The sequence below is a fragment of the Microtus oregoni genome, unplaced genomic scaffold (assembly GCF_018167655.1).
Source record: "Microtus oregoni isolate MIOR12 unplaced genomic scaffold, Mior012 000007F_ref0000211, whole genome shotgun sequence".
Lineage (NCBI taxonomy): Eukaryota > Metazoa > Chordata > Mammalia > Rodentia > Cricetidae > Microtus > Microtus oregoni.
Window position 1 is genome coordinate 36017622 of NW_024543066.1, and position 18313 is coordinate 36035934.

An 18313-nucleotide genomic window follows, 5' to 3' on the forward strand; every position below is an offset into this window, starting at 1 on the left:
ATTCCATAAAGATCAATAAAGGCAGAGCATGGAGGTGAGAATCATGATGGTTCCAGCAATTCTACTACAGGAAGCTTCCAGTACCAAAATGCAAGAAAAAAATCAATGTAATTACTCTCATTTTGCTGATGTGAATGGCAGCTCAGATTCGACCAGGCCAGAGCTGAGACAGAAAATCAGCACTTGAAGGAGGTGGGAAGGAAGAAAGAAAACTGCCTTGCATTTGAACAACTTAGGACTCTCAGGACTTCCTTAAATAGAGCACTTAAGAAATTCACAGTTGTAATGGCAAAAGCCTGTAATCACAACACTTGGAATGCAGAGAGAGAAGAATCAGGAATTCAAAGCCAACCAGGGATACATAATGAACTGCAGTCTAAAATAACAATGAAATGTCTCTTAAGCTCACGTCTCTCAATTTGGATATGCTGCTGGCAGTAAGTGCTGTTCTGCTACTTATACTAAAACTTCGCTACTGCTAAACTAAGTCTATCTGAAGCCTCTTTTTAGTAGTCGACATGATAGTGGACACATATGACTTTAGAATTTTCCTACCCTGCTGTGTTGAAGTGAATGTCCACCTTCTTCTATGCTGTGAGGTTTTGAGTATCTCTTCAATTCTTTTAGAGCCAATGTAAAAAGAGAAAACAACGTTGAATGTTTTTATAAATAATTTTATTACACTTCTATTTATTCATTTTTTGAGTAGGAATCACTTATGTCATAGCACCTTATAACATTTTTGCTCTTTATTTTATGTTCTTATGTGTGATCACACATGTCATGGCATCCTATTATATGTTTGCTCTTTATTTTATGTGCTTATGTGGCCACAAATGTCATGGTACCCATGTGATGCCAAAACCCACTTGCTCGCATCTCTTTTCTCTTTCTTCATTGTGAGTCCCAAGGATTGAATTCGGGTTTTTAGGCTATGTATGACATCTCCTTAGTCTGAATCCAGCTTTTTAAACGTGGGTCATGACCCAATATAGGACAGAGAAGCTGAATGTAGGAGGCAGGCAAAATTTGGTCAGGAATAAAACAATGACCAAAGTAATAATAATAATTATAATAATAATAATAATTTAAACTCAAATTCCTAAGACCTAAGATGCCTCTGACAGTGCTCACACATGTTGTGCCATCCTTCACCCAGGCCCTGGATCTGAATGTAGAACATGTACACTATAAACTACACACACCACCATGCCACACAATCCTAAATAATATTTCTGAAATAACCCTTGGTTCAGATTTGAGATAATAGCACAGTATCTGTCTCAGTGTTTTTACCATTCACAGAAAGTTGAACATTCTCAACAAAACAACATGATGGTTTAATGACTGAAAAAAGATTTTTAGTATTTTCCTACCATTATTCCTCAAAATATTAGTATCAAAATAGTATATGTTTGAGTTATATTATATGAGAATGCTAGATATTTAAAACTGCCATTTGAAATACTGACTTAAATTTCATAAAAATTACAGTAAATAAATTTTAACTTGAGATTAGGACATCATTTCTAACAGCTTCTAAAATTTTCCTAAACATACTTCTGTCATTTGGTGGTATGTACACAGTATTCTCAGTATTAATCAATTCTAAAGCACCCCCCAATTGCTTTGCATCCAGAAACATAACTATTTAGTCAGGACTTAATTATTTTAAATAGCTTTTAAAATTACACATCTGTGTATGCGTCTGTGTCCTTGTCCATGTTCTTGTTGACTCCTCTGTGTCTATGAGTACATATATGGATGTATCCAGTGGTGTTGGATGACCCAGGGTTTGGAGTTACAAGTAGCTATGAAAACATAGATAAGTTACATTTTGTGGCTTTGTATGTACCCTCACAAACAATGATTTCCTCCTCCTCCTCCTCCACCTCCTCCTTCTCCTCCTCCTCGTCTTCTTCTTATTCTTCTTCTTCCTCCTCCTCTTCTTCTTCCTCCTCCTTCTCCTCCTCGTCTTCTTCTTATTCTTCTTCCTCCTCCTCTTCTTCTTCCTCCTCCTCTTCTTCCTCCTCCTCCTCTTTCTCTTTCCCCACCACTTCTTTTGAAATTGTATTTGTGTATTTTGCCTGCATATATGTCTATACAACTTGTATACCTGGTGTGCCCAGCGACTGGATGAGAGCATCAGATTCCCTGGAACTAGAGTTGTAAATGGTTGTGAACTTCCAGGGGAATGCTGGGAGTCTGACACAAGTTCTCTACAAGAGGGCCCAATAATCTTGAGCTCTGTATCACCTCTACAGACCCTATATAATTGCTTCTTGCTTAGTACTTCCAGACAGCACTACAACCCATCCTAAAGACACACACTACCACCACCAACAACAACAACAATGTACAATTATAACTGTCAAGCATGATATCTTCTTAGTACGTTTATATGCTATATGATATTTTACATAACTTGAGAATTTATCAATGTATGTTGAATTAAGTATCTAAAGGAATGTTCAGCAAATTAGCCAAAGATAGCCTCAGGAATTTTTTTTTTTTTATAAATGAAGTTTCTAACTCCACACCAGGAAATCCATGCATTGTCTATGTTTGGTTTTGTATTGCAGTGGCAGAATATGGTTGAAACACAGTTCCTAGAGCATGAATTTATTACCTGGCTCAAAACATAAAATGACTGCTAACTTAGCAAGTGATTTACATTCTCCATTTATGAACTTTAGCATACACATTGTGAGTTCTGAACTCTTACCTCTTAACTACATTGATAGCAATGTGCACAGCAGTAGTGTTCTATAGGATCCTTGTGGAGACTTCCTTTTTGTTGTTGCTTTTTTGCTTATTTTGAAACAGCATTTCATTATTTATTTAAGGCTAGTCTCATATTAACTTAAAGTCAATACTAGCTTTGAAACTGAGATCCTTCTGCCTAAGTAAATACAAGAATGATATGCATACACCACTGTACCAGTTCTTCCTAGACCCTCAGCTGAAAGTGAGGGTGGGGTTATTACATGATTCTCATCCTGCTTGTGAATTATATACCCCATTCTCTCACTCTTTTTAGACAGATGACAGAAAAAAACCTAATTCTTCTAATTTTTAACTCTGTGACATCATGTTTGTGCTGATATATGTCACTATATGAATTACTAAAAGAATGAATAACAGATATCTGTATTTGAGATATTAGTTCAGATATAGAAGATTCTCGGAGGTATGATAAAGGTCAGTTTGGAGAACAGAAATGAAGGAACTAAGCTTTCATAAATGCTGTATGCTAATAGAGTGTAAGTACGTCATCATAAGGGAATCATCTTTTCCCACCTCCAAATAATGCTTATTGTTCTCAGACTCCTTAAAAGTGATACAAGGAAATCCAAAAATAAAGTTCAACCACATATTATATTTGTTATCCTAGATAGTAGATTGTGGTTTGTGTATCACAGGTAAAGCATGTACTCATCATCTTTGGTAGAAACAGATATTCATGTTTATATATATGAATTCAAGTCAAGTATTAAGATTAATATTAATATTTTTGTTAATTATTAAGTATTAAGATTAATATTTTTGCTCTCATAAAACATTGAACTCCAATAAATTATTGTGAACTCATGAAAAAAGATCTGGTCAAGGACTAGGTGGAGACTAGAACTAACATTACACATATGTTGTCTACATCTGCAGAAGGGGTACAATGAGAACACATTCATAGCGGTTTGTGAATGAAGCAGTGTGAACACAGTGTCTTAGGGTTTCATTGCTGTGAAGAGACGCTGTGTCCATGGCAACTCTTGTGAAGCAAAATGTTTAAGTGGGGCTGGCTTTAAGTTCAGAGGTTTAGTCCATTATTGTCATGATGGGAAACATGGTGGCACACAGGTAGACACGGTGCTGGAAAGGTGGCTGAGAGTTCTACATCTACATCTATAAACACCAGGAAGTGATGGTGATGCTGGGCATGGCTTGAGCATCTGAGACCTCAAAGTCAACCCCCTCCAAAAATATAATTCCTCCAAAAAAGCCACTCTTATTCCAACAAGGCTACTCCTCTTATGGACCTATGAGGACCATTTTTATCCAAACCACCACATGGAAGATTTATTCTTGCATTCAGGTCTTCATCTTCAGTACAGGCTATACCCCTTAGATCATTTGACCTTCATTTGTATTATCCCTATTCCTCTCTCATTCTTTAGTTAGAGGTCTTAAGAGTTGTAAAAGTAATTTTAAAAAGAGGAAAGGTAGTAGAGGAACTGGATAAGTCAAAATCGGAGATTATAGAGATACGGGCATAGGTCTGGGTGGGTTCAAGTGCTATGCTAACATCCCTTGTCTAAGTTAGGGTTTTTATTGCTGTGAAGAGACACCATGACACTCAATGACTCTTATAAAGGAAATCATTTAATTGGGGTATCTTGCCTACAGTTCAAAGTTTTAACATGGTGGGGCATAGCAGCATCCAAGCGGTCATGGTACTGGAGAAGTAGCTGAAATTTTACATTTTGCAGGCCAAAGGAAGTGGTATGAGACACTGGGTGGTATGTTGATCATATATAAGACCTCAAACCACACCTCCACAGTGACACACTTCCTCCAACAAGGTCATACTTACTTCAACAAAGCCACACCTCCTAATAGTGCTACTCCCTTTGGGAATCATTTAATTCAATCCCTCCACAACACACACACACACACACACACACACACACACACACACACACACTCAGATCTTGACAATTACATTCCTTGTTTAGCATCAACATTTATTGTCAACTAAGGAATCTTTAATGTTATGATCATCGAACCTTGTAAAGCTGCTATCCTTACTAAATCCACATTTGTTTTCTTTTTTGATACTAATGAAAAGAAACATACCCTTTTCTGGAGACATGATCAGTACAGTTTTACAGGCCTCACTTTAAGACAAATACTTCAGTTCAGAGAAGAAAGAAGTGACTTCTAACACAATGAGTCTTGTTGAGACACAGAGGACTCAGATTTCTTCTCTTTTTGATATAGTTAAAAACTAAAGCATAGGAAGTAATCTGAAGAGTCACCAGAAAAGTGATCAGTATTTTGTGTTATATTTTAAAGGTTTAAACACCTAAAAGAAGAAAAAACTCCTGGAAATACCTTTCAGTTTGCTACCTATATTCCCAATTGGATTCATTCATGAGAGATCACCTAATGAACAAGTGACATATTTCTCCCCACAATTTGAAGTGAAAAATATTTATACCATAGAACTTTTTTCAAAGAAATTACAGTTTTTTTTAAAAGAAAGAAATTAGAGTTTAGTTTCCCAAAATGAGTTTAATGAAGATCAGAAACATTGGGGAACCATAAAAGTTTGTATTAAGATGAATTACTTCGGTCACATTGTTGAGTCACTGGGGTCATGATTGCCACACAATCTGAAAAAGAAGAATAAAGAACAGGCCTAAGAATCTCTACTCGTACACTTTACAGCCACGCTACCTGGTCCTTGTGATGATGTATTGTATATCACAAATTACAGATGAACTTCTTAGGTTGTTGGTTGGTTTTGTTTTGTTTTCTGTTCCATATTGCAACATCACTTGTCATATGATATATAGAAGACTCAGACATGATGCCATTCATTTTGTCAATGTGACAATAGTCAAATTCTCCAGAAATATTTGTTGTTTTCTCTTGCTATGTAATGAATTACAACCCTCAACACAGTGACATTATTCATCATATCACTTTCTTAGACTAGAGTTCTGTGAATAACTAGTTTTGGTTCTTACTCAGAACTTCCCATGATGAGGTATTCCCATGACTGAGGTATTGGTGAGCAATGGACAACTGAAGCATCAATGGGAGAAGGATTTACTTTGAAGCGTATGCATGAGGCTGTTGGGCACTTGTTGGGAAGATGGCCTAGTTACTTAATAGCTATTGGTCAAAACACCAACTTCAGTTCTTTTCCATCCAAGCCTCTCCATAGGATTCATTACCACATTGCATGTCAGTGCATCTGAGTGACCGAAAGTGAATCAAGAGAGATATATCATAGCAACCATGGTCTTTTCTAACCTAACTTTATATTTTAAAAAAGTTTCACCCTTTTACCTCATTTGTATCAGTTGAAAGTAGGTCACTGGGTCAAACCTCCTCTTTAGGGATTAAGCATGGGCATTTGCAGCAGGAGATGGAGAACACAGCAAGCCATTGTGTAGTGTTCCATGTCAAGTAGATAAAGTAGACAGTTCAGAGTCAGTGTTCAGTACTTTTCTCCAAGCTAGAATGTAGTCCAAAGAATTTTGCTGTACCGGCACATGATCCAGGATAAGAGAAGCATGAGATTAGGTTTAAAGCAGTCATGAGTTTGCTGTAAAAAGAAGCAACTTTTCTATTCCTCAATTTATTTGCATCTGATTTATTACACATATTCCATGGAAATATAAAATGATCATGGGAGCTCATACAATGGAATAAATTACTCTTAATTGTAGCGAGCTGCGTGGAGCCACATCTGATAATCAGCTCTTAATTATGGCTAAGACCTGACTTATGCTGTGATCACACAATGATTGTCAGCTGCTTGCATATGCATGAACCTATGGGCAGTGCCCACCTGGCAATCCAGGGTTGGCGGCCCGTGCCTTTTTAAGGGCTGGGAGAGGTTTGCCCGGAGGGGAGAGAGGGAAAGAGAGAGGGGAAAGAGGGAGAGGGGAAGAGAGAAAAAGAGAGACAAGGTTCTGAATAAACTGTCAGCAAGAAGAGCTCCGGGTTGTGCATCATCCTTGCGGGTCGAGGTGAACGCAACACTTAATTGAATGGTAAAGAGCAGTATAGATGCAGGTGCTGTTGGTCATCAGTACTCTCCCAATTCTGTTGGAGACACATGGGCTAAAAACAAAAAAGAGAAATTCTTGCATCCTGTGTTCTTCTAAGGTCCCCCCTTATGCCTGCTTCAGTCAAAATTGGAGTAGTTGCAGAAGACTAGGTAGAAGAGAACTGGTTAACTTACATCTTAGTGGCTGCTCCAGATCCATTGCTTCAGCTGATGTCCTGACGTCAGACCCTCAAACTCAGCAGTTTCGTCACTCTCTCTCCAGCACATGCCTGCCAAGATGTCCAGGGGTCTGATATTTAACAATGGTCATTTGTTCTTCATGAGCCATTGTACTCTGGGCTCTCTGTCTTGACTTCCTCTCTCCTCTGTCCTTTTTCTCCCTGCTTTCCCTTCCTTTTCTTCTTCTTTACTCCACCTTCAACTTTGACTCACTGACTAAATTTCTGATGGAAAGCTCCAACCGCAAGAGATTTATTCATTCAATATTTTCATCTAATCTGTCTTACTCTTCCACTTTGTGACAAAATGTCAGTCATTTAAACCAGTGCCACTTCTGTGGTTTTCATTCTTTGAATTTATTTACTATGTCAGGTAAATGTTTTCATTCACTACTACACAAAATTACAAAAACAGAAATAAAACTCTAATGTGATCCTGGAAGTTTCTTCCTCATTAATCTCAGCAATATTATTGGTGTTATTTAAGAGTAGAGACTTTATTGTCACATGATCATGTTTAATATTCATATTTAATGTTTTGTAGTATAATGCATATAAGCAAGTTTAAAATTATTTAAGCTTCAGTTTCCCTATTGATAAAAGAGATAGAGTGCATATCAATACTGTTGGTATTAATCTTCCTCCACACCTGAAGTTTCTGAACAATTTAGCCTGCTTTGCCTGGTCTCTGCTGATCTGGAAAGCAGCAGGAATATAACCATACCAGTCCTGTTTTGTCAGTGCTATAATCATGGCATCTTGTCCATGTTAGGCATTCATGTAAAGATATTGGACAGGAATGGATCTGGTGTCTAAGACACTTGGTCACATGGTCATTTGAATGCATATATTATAAATGTAAACTTGAAGAGTAAATCTCTTTTCGATATTAGGACATTCCATTCCCCAGCCTTAAAAAGTATCTGAGAACCTTACTTCTTTTGAAATAATCTCCTATGTGTAGCTGATGATCTATGAGTGAAGGTATGAAAAAACAATATAGCTCCAGATTATAGACTTACTAGGAAAGTGTTTCATTTCTTTCTGTTGCCATAAAATTGCATAATTTCTGAATACTAGGTCATAAAATAAAATTTAAAAATGTGAAAATCTTTAATAATAGCCATGTTGGGTCCCTAAAATGAGATTCGAGTAGTTTGTCACTTGCTATTGAGAAATGACCCAGAAGTAAAACTAGGGAAAATATGATGGAAAAAAATGACATTATCTCGTATCAAGACACCATCTCATTTGTAGATAGACAGAAAAGACTCCAGCAAACAAACTAGATAACACGTTTTGATAACTTACATTGCTAAAATTCCTTGCAGCCACAGTTTTTAAAAGCTAATATTTGATCATTTTAAATTTCAAATGCTCTGACATGGCTATACACCTTTGGAGTCAGCTACAAACTAATGAATCTGGAAATGATCAATTTATACTTCTTTCCTTAGTAAATTCTTATCAGAGTTTGCCTGTGGCAATGTATTTACCCTTCTGCTTGTCCAGAAAGTCTGCAGTATTTTCTCCTTTGTGACCTAGATTCTCTGGTCTGCGTGTCTATATCCAGCTTCCAATTATGTAGAGCATCTCCTTGTACACGCTGTGTGGTTCTTATTAGCAACTTAGGAAACACACACAACTGAAATATGATAGGTTGTATTCTCCAAAGGATACTTGAAGGAAAGATATGATTTATGGGGTTTTTTTAGATTTGACACTGCTAAGGCCTAAGTGTTTGTGTGCCCTCGAAATTCATGTGCTGCAATTCTAACCTTCAAAGGGACGGTATTAAAAAACAAGGTTGTGTGCTGCTTTGGTAATAATACCTGACAGAGACAAAAGAGGAAAGGTGAATTTTTGTCATGGTTTCTAGGCCCCACGTACTTGAGTAGAAAGGTGTTGCCGAAGCAAGAGCAAACCTTGAAGTACACCCAGCACCCATCACATCATGATTGACAGGGCAGCAGAGACAAGGTGTGACAGAGGGATTGGTGATTTATTCCAAAGGCCTGCCCCCAGTGAGTCACTGCTACCACTCAGGCCCCGCATTTTAAAGATGTTCCAAATCTTCCCAAAATAGGGGTACTAGATAGAAAATAATCATCAAAAGTATATGGGACTGTGGGAGGACAATTAAGATACAAACTTGGCAGGGAAATTACAGAGGTCATTAGAGAATGGAAAAGGAGCCTTGATAAATGGGATTAAAATTTTAACCAGAGAGGCACAAGACACCTTTCAGTTTCTCTACCCTGTGAGAACAAAAAAGGAAGTATACCTAGGAACTAGGACATTCAAAACTTGCCCAGCCTTCAGACTGTTAAATAACTGAGTTTTGGCATTTTATATTTAAATCCAAGCTAATACAAGTTCTTTTACATAGGGCAAAGCATTATTTTCTGGATATTTTTCACCATTTCAGGTACAAGTGAAAACTATTTCTATCTCTCAGACTAATATAAAAAATGGCATATTCAGAAGGTGTTCACATTAACTTTTATATGTTCAATCTATGTAGACTGCTGATTCTATTAAGGACCATTCAGTCTACATGACAGTGATTTCTTCTAAGAACATCATATATTCAGAAATGCCATTGCTTTGAAGTACAGAACCTCTCAAAGTTTCAAAGTTATTATAACACATCGCAGAAAATTGGAGGTAACCTCTGCCTGTGTTATCTGTAGCATGGCCTGCTAAAAGGAGATAAAATGCTATTTTTTCCAGTCTTCATTACACAAATTAAAAAAGACTACTTATTTTTTTCGACTTGGTCCCACAGGACTATAGTTTCATATGATTTAAATGTGCCTTAGTGGCAAGGTTGAAAGACAATAATTTTGTATTCAGATGGTGAAGAACTGTTCGTTGGCCAAGGTGTCTTGACCAACTCTTATTTTCCTAGGTTCTCAGCCACACCTGCAAGAAATGTTTTGTTGGCTAGCTCCTTGATGTGTGACTTTTCCCAGGGAAACATGAACAAGCCATTGGTAACTCAAAGTAACTATTCAACAAAAATCTAGCTTGGAAAACCAATGAGTTTATTTATTGAGGTCACTTACAGAGCATGGTAGAGGGCTTACAGGAATGAAGACAGATGCCTTGTTCAAAAGCCCACCCCAACCTGGGTGATGGCTCACAGAAGCTGAATCATTGTGCCCCCTGCATGTGAGGGAAGGAGCTTGCCAGGTCTGAGAGTCTCCTCTCGTAGTGACCCTTATGGCTTTCTTAACTGTTGAGGAAGGGATGTTTTGAATCTTTTAAGTTTCAGGAAGCTTTTTGTTTTTGTGTGTGTTATTTAAAGCCCTCCTGCCCTGAGTCTTAAAAATGTTCCTTCCAAGAAGCAATATTTTTTTTTTTAATTTTCAATCTGTATTTTATTAGTTCATTGAGAATTCCACATGTGTTTTGATTATATTCACCCTTCCCAGACCTATCTCCAATTCTCTATCCACTCAATTTTGTGTCCTATTTATATTTTTCCTTTCTGACCATTGAGTGCAGTTTGTGCTGTATACTCTTGAATGTGTGGCCTTTTATGGGAGCATGACCGAGCTGCCAGGGAAAATACTTTTTTTTTTTTTTAATTTTTCGAGACAGGGTTTGGTTCCTGTCCTGGAACTAGCTCTTGTAGACCAGGCTCTCCTCGAACTCACAGAGATCCGCCTGCCTCTGCCTCCCGAGTGCTGGGATTAAAGGCATGTGCCACCACCGCCCGGCTCCAAGAAGCAATATTTATTTCAGAAGGAATTGTTACATCACACCATGCTATATAAGGGATATAATTTTTTTGAAAGTAGTATTAACAAATGAGGATTGTTTTATTGCTTTTCTGTAATCTAAGTAGAACTGTTTGACCTTGAAATTGGTTAGTGTGAATAAAATACAAGCAATTAAATATTTCAGCCATTAAGCTCCCAGAGCACTAAACTCAGGAGGACAAAGTTACATCCTGGAACGTGATGTAATTACATCACTACCCTGCTTCCTTTGGTGCAGTTATCTATTCCAGAATATTCTTTTTTTTTAAAGATTTTAGAGAATGTCAATGATGAATACTCATTTTACAGAATTATCCAGTGGTGTACACACACAGACATACAGCCTGACTTGTATTTATGTGTGTGGTTAAATATATAGAGAGCTAAGACTAATTTCATAAAGCAATGCTCACCTAAATTATAAGTAATATGACATGAATTTTTCCACACCATGCTTTTTCTTCTTTCTCTTTTTAATGAGATCTAATCAGCACCCTTTGATGATTCAGTAGCACTGCCCAGGAGGGGTCAAGAGATTTTTTTAATTACCCCAGAGCAGATTAATCTTATCTGAAAATTCTGGAAAACTAAAAGTGTCCTTCAAAAATACCAAAAAAGGTCACCCAGGGAAAAGGCTGAAGGCAGAGTTTCAAAAACATGAACATTGCAGCCTGGGGGAACAGTAGATTTTTAGAGGCAGAAAACACCTAGCAAAACCTTAAATAGAAAGAGAACATAGGGATGAGACAATGGACAGTGAGATCTCAGTCAGGGCAAAGCCTATGGGAATTAAGCATTTACCGTTCAAAAGAGGAGGCCAGTGGCTGCTGAAATTGCTCAATTGGTGAATTACTTGCTGTATAAGCAGGGGGACTTGAGTTTAAACCTTCAGTGCCCATATTTGTTTGTTTGTTTGTTTAAAAAAAGAAGAATCAGGGAATGGCAATGATCATCTCTTCTTTTATTATTGGGAACACACAGAGACAAGAGGATGCCCAGAGACTGTTGGCTGGCGAGTCTAGCTGAATGGGTTCAGTGAGAGACCCTGCCTCAAAAAGTGAGGTGTAGAGCAATCAAGCAAAACACCTGATGGTTACCTTTGCCTCTGAACATGTGTGCACACACACAAACACAACTAGGCAAAGGGCCTCCGGTTTACCCGACAAAGTGGCAAAACCCTTCCTGTTTGTTATTACGTTTATAGCTCTTGTCTGTTGTTGGGGAAAAGAAATGAGAGAAGAGCTAGTTAAACACATTCCGAGACAACTGACTATACAATCCATGACTTCCTAGAACCTTTGCCATCTTTATGATTATTTCACATGTAAGAAGAGAATCGGGTAAGAGGATCTCATCACTTTGAAGCTTTTATCATATAATTCTCTTCTTCCCAGCAGCCTGAATCAAGATTTCGCAAAATAAGTGTCTTAGGCTGCAAGTGCTTTTCACCAGCCTATGAAAAATCATGGGGATGTGGAAAGGAATGATATTGGTTTTTCAGGTTCAGTGAAAGTGAGGAGTGGAAGTTCTATGAGGGACCTTCAGGCTATGTACTTGCCATAGCTGAAGCGAGCGTGTGTTTGTGTGTGTGTGTGTGTGTGTGTGTGTGTGTTTATGTGTGTGTGTGTTTATGTGTGTGTGTGTTTATGTGTGTATGTGTGTTGTGGGCTGCCTCTGAATCGTCATCTTGCAGGTTACTAATTCCTCCCTTTGAAGTGTTCTCTACAGACACTAGCATTCCTCCGGTCAGTTTCCCTGCTGGAGAAGTAAAACTTGGACTCCTTGGACCTAGGTTATCCAAAAGGAACTTGGTACTCTGTATGCATGCACTAGTGTAAAACACAGGAAACTTGTTTAACTGGTACACATATGTCCAGTAAATGAAAATGAAAATATACAGGTCTACAAAAATTTCACTTGTGTTCCCATTAAGCCTATTAAAATGTTGATGGTTACTGGCACAGGAGAAGATGGTAATGTCGAGGAAATGACCTTATAAATCACATTTTATGATGTGTTACTTTTTTAAAAGATAAAGGCAAATGAATGTGATTTTTTTAAGGTTTTGAGTAAGACTCAACCACGCATTCAGTGCACAGAGAAGCAGAAACTGTATATGTTATCCTTATCCTTACTGCTAAGGTTGCTTTACTACGATGTGGCATCAGAGTCCAAACGGAGGTCTACGTTTGGCAGTTGCCATGGTGACTGTGTGCTGCACTGCCTACACATCATGAAGTGTCCTTCTGTCAGGGAGAACACTCATTTTGAGACCTCCCGGGTTCCAGAATTGTGTCTGTATGCACACTCCTACTACCATGAACTGCACAAGTGCTATATTAACATTTACGCTCTGTTCAGCAACTCCCAGGATGGGCATCCTTGATGGGAACTGTTGAAGTCAGTCTTCGCTGGCTTTTCAATGGACACCTTAGAAAGAACTACAGAATGAGACCCTGTCAGACAGTGGGAGACCATTCCAAAAGTTGCTGCTTCAGCGTGCTAAATGGTAGCCCCGGGGCCAGTGTAGATTTCATGCTGGTTCCTAAACTGCCTGGTGATACCCAGGGAGCTACTAAGGTAAGAAGTTGCTCCATTAAGCAGAGAAGGTTAGGTTTGAAATAAGAAAGCAATATCTTTCCTGTTTTCATGGGGGCCACCTGTTACTAAGGATTTTTGAATAGCTCTTCAGTCACCCACAGAACATTGCCATTGTGGTATAGGTATATTCCTACCACACCTTTTTATTTTAATTTTTTATTGAAAAACATTGTTTCATATAATATATTCTGATCAAAGTTTCTCCTCCCCAATTCTTCCTGAGCACTTCCAACATCCCTACTTACTTAAATCCATGCCCTCTCTTTACTTTCTCTAAAAAGTAAGACAAAGAGAAATAGACAAAGAAACAAACAAACCAGAAAAAAAGAAAGGATCACAAGAAACACACACATACATACATAATCACAAGATTGGAAACCATATACAAGCAGAAGATCAGTAAGACAAAAAAATGCCCAAACAAAGCCATATGAGACAAGAAATCTATAAAAATATTACTCTTAATTCTGTGTTGACCATCTACTGCTTCACAAGGGCCTGCCGTAAATTGTGGCTATGTCCCAGTGGTCCTCTATTGAAGAATATTATGTGGTTTTTTTTTTCTTTGCAAATGGGTTCCAATTGCAGACAGATTCTCACTTAGGGTGGGTGCCTGTGTTCACTATCCTCTGTTGGTGCTTAAACCCATCCCTCTTGGACCTGACAGCCCTGCGCATGGATGTTCCTTCATGACACCCATCTCCTCCAGCTCTAGCAATCTTTCTGCCTCTTCTTCCATGTAGCTTCCTGAGTCCTAAAACTTGATGAAGATATATCTTAGGCATAGCAGGTAGCTGGAAAATGGTTTTGTCCAATGTCAGTAAAAGGAGTGAGCTAGCAAGGGTTTCTTGAATGCCTGTTCAACTCAGCTTCCCAGAATGGTCTCTAGTTCAACCCGTGTTCCAATGCTTTGCTCAGTCATATATGGGTGGTTTCTTTTCTAATATATCACATTCTATGCTTTCTTACTTCCTGGTCTAGTTGGTCAGGCCACTCATTTTCTCTTAATGTATTTATGGAGCTACTACCAACCCTCTAAGGTTCTAATAATGTCTGTTTCCCTAATTTAAGACTTTCATAGGCCTTCTAAGTTAAAAATCTACCTTTTTACGACTGCTGTTCCATTCACTTGAAGTTTATTTTATCTGCAGCTCATGTGGTCCTGTTTTATCTACCCAACCAGAAGGGTAGCATCTTAAAAGGACAGCATAGTGCTAAGATGTGTCAGATGCTCTTTCTAAAACACTGTGATAAATTCTAATTTGTCTCCTTTGTATGTTGGCACCAAGCACACAGCACAGTTCTGCTCATGGTGACTTCTCAATGGACACATACATCTTCATCCCAAAGTTAATATTTCATATCCATATGTCAATCCACATCCTCCAGATCTAGATAAAGCTGATATTTAGGGGACTTGTCTCTTTCTGATGCTCAGAATTTATTAGATGGTCCTGCCTTCCTGAATTGTACTTACTGCTTGTAAGAAGTGATTGCACTCTGGGTACTATTGTCCTCGGGGGTTGGTCAGGCCAGCCAAAAGGCAGAGGAATGTCTGAACAAGCAGATTAATGAACAATCCCCGAGGAGGCCCTGGGTCCCCATTCAAGTTCTTGGAAAGTGTCTGTCTATGATTTGATGAAAAAGACTGGATTTGGGGCCAGAGGGTGAGAGTGGCTCCACGTGTCCCCTACCTCCTGCTGTTGGGGGCCTGAAGAACAATGATGAGGCCGAAAGCCGGCGACAAGTGGGAAGCAGCTGACTCCAGCTGATTGAAAATAAGCCATTTGTCCTGCTCAATGCTAATGTGCTCGGGGCTTTGCACAGTTGGGGCTGCAGAGAGGGGCAGGGAGGCAGAAGCGTTTATGTATGCACGTGTCTGTGAGACCAAGCTTTCTTTCTTTGCCTCTAATCAGCTTTCTCTACTCGATAAATTACCAATAAGAATAGCTGATGATCTCACCAGCTTTCCTAGCTGGCAAAGACTTAAATGCATTGGCTTTGCCAGCTTGGGGTCAGGGGAGGATTGGATTTAAATTCTAAAGCGAGATGGAGACTCCTAAGATATATCTCAACTCAAAGAAAAAAAAATGTGATCATAAAACTTAACAGTTCAGGTGCTCTTCTTATAAATTGTAAGAACATAACTGAATATTCTAATTGCTTGATTTTATTTGTGTTTTTGTATTTTTTTCCCAAAAACCTTACTTTTCATTCACAGGGTATAGAAACATATGGACATTATTGTATTTCTTCTGGGTTATATTTATAGCCATTATATCCTGACCTATGACAGCCTAAGCCTTCAGGGGTCACTAAGTCAAAGTCAGCAAAGTATTGCCTGCTGACCAAGCAGGACACCAGGGGAGAGGCGGTATACAGTTCAGCCACTGGAGGAAGATACAGTGAACAGTTTTCAGTTGCCTTGTGATGCAGATGCCAGGATCAACATCTTTGCATGCGTGTGTATATAAATAAACAATCCCATCCAGGCACACATTTACGATGAGTGCTTTAGAGGGCCTTAGGTTTTTTTCTCTGATGCTGTCAACAGTCATCAGACTCTACTCCAGTGTGATTCAAGCTGCTTCCTCCTGCATCCTTTAGACTATGTCACGATTTCTAGGATGTCAGGGAAAAGCTCCTGGTTTCCAGGCTGAAATTTTCTTCTGCATCGTATTGAGGTTGATAGAACACATCTGAGCTAGGCTGATGAGAACCTTCTGAAAAGAGCCATGACTTCCTAGTCAAGAGTTTCTATTTATGCTCAATCTTGGTGAGTCCTACCCTCCTGACCTGCTATCCAAAGCTGCATGTTTCCAAATTAACGATCCTCTCATCAATTTAGTAGATGGGCATTGCCCTATGTGTGCCAGCTCTCATCTTTCAAGGCAAGCTTCTATTTTTATTCCTGTTTTCACATGCTAGAATTGAGACAAAAAGAGGCTGAGTTACTTGTAATAAATCATTCAGTGTTATAGCCAGCCTTTGAATACAGGATGTCTTATGGAAAGTTAATAAATATAAACAGTATCTTATATGGGCTCTGGCCTGTCTCAAAACAATTGCTTGGAGTTGGGAAGCTGGATCAGTGGGATATAGAACTTTCTGTCCAAAAAGCAAACTGAGGTTTCAATTCCCAGGCCCATAAGAAGCCAAGCATGGCTGGAGGTCCAGAAACAAGTGGCTCCTGGGAGTTCGTTAGTCAACACAGCTGAGATGAACATCCATTCAAAGACTCTGTCTCAAGGGCATAAGAAAGGCGCAATCAAAGAAGCCTCCTGATGTCCTCCGCTGGCTTCCATGCATGCACACATTTTTACACACACACACACACACACACACACACACACACAAACACACACACACACACACACCATAATTGCCTATTGAGTGGGATGAATCTATTGATCACTTTTTTATTGCATAGCTGCCATTTTCTAGGTGCTATGCTCTGAGTTGAAAACCTAATGAAAACTAAGAAGTAGGGTTTCCCTTTAACAGTCTATGGAAAGTTTTGACAGAAGAAATCAATTACTTAAAACGGGGCTAACGACTTGTAAAGAGAATTGTAGATCACATCTCATATCTGTAACCTTTGTCTCGTAAGTTAATTTTGCAGAGAAATAATGATAGATGCTGTAAAAAGCAACTCCTTCAAATGTTAGTAACATCATTTTGTATACTGAAAGTTATTTTTTCACTCAGGCAGCCAAAGGGATATTTCCATGAGGTGTTCCCCTAGAAGGCCTCTGAGACTCAGGTTCAGTCTCTTCTGTGTTCCCACTATCTCTCCAAGTTTATCACAGGGGATCATCCTTCCCAGTCAGCTGAGAGACATGCAGCTATCACACCTGGGCAGAGGTTTAGGACCCTCTCAAGAAGTCATGTACACCACGTGCACCCATGTTCTATTGACTAGAACTCATTGAGGGGATTCAAGGGGCATTGGAAATGTGCTCTCTCCATGGGCCCAGGAAGAAAGTTTGACAATGAGCTAGAATTCGTATAACTAGATAACAGCTTCCCCTTTAATAGGATTTTAAATGATGTCACTCCATTGGTTGTGGGACAGATGAAACTGTTAAAATCCAGGAGCACTGTATAAATAATCCATTGTAAGCAGAGGTAGTATAAGTCAGGGAAAGAGATCTTGCTCTTGTCCTCATTTCATTCCTCTTGTTCAGTAGAGACCAGGGCTGTCTTAAAGAAAAGGAAGCACTTGTGGGAGCCTAATCTGTTTGGATGCTCACCTTCCTAGACCTGGATGGAGTGGGGGAGGACCTTGGACTTCCCACAGGGCAGGGAAACCTGACTGCTCTTTGAACTGGAGAGGGAGGGGGAGGGGAATAGGGAAGGGGGAGGGCAATGGGAGGAGGGGAAGAGGTGGAAATTTTTAAGTAAAAATAAATAAAAATAAATAAATAAATAATGTGGAAAAAAAGAAAAGGAAGCACATTTACTCACTACACTCCCATTTTCTTGATTCTTTCACTTGGTGTATGAATATAGTTTCTAACTAAATAGTATCACGTGATCACAGTGGGGAAAAAGATGAATGCAAATCAAATTTGTTGCACACAACTCTGTCTTTTAGATAATTCATTTTTTATGCTAAACCTATAACATCAAATGTATGAGGCAGAGTTCAGTTGAAAATAACATGTATTCATTGCTGTTACATGGAAGTCAGTGCTTTGAATCCTTTAAATGCTATTTTTAATTCTCTAAAATATTATAACCATTATTTTTAATTTTTGCTTTATTTTATGCATATGGGTGTTTTTCCCACATGCACGTTTGGGTACCACTTGTGTGACCAATATGATGGAGCCCAGAAGAGAGCATTGGATCTCTTGGAACTGGAGTCATCAAAGCTTATAAGACGCCATGTGAGGACTGAAAATTGAATCTCAGTCCTCCGG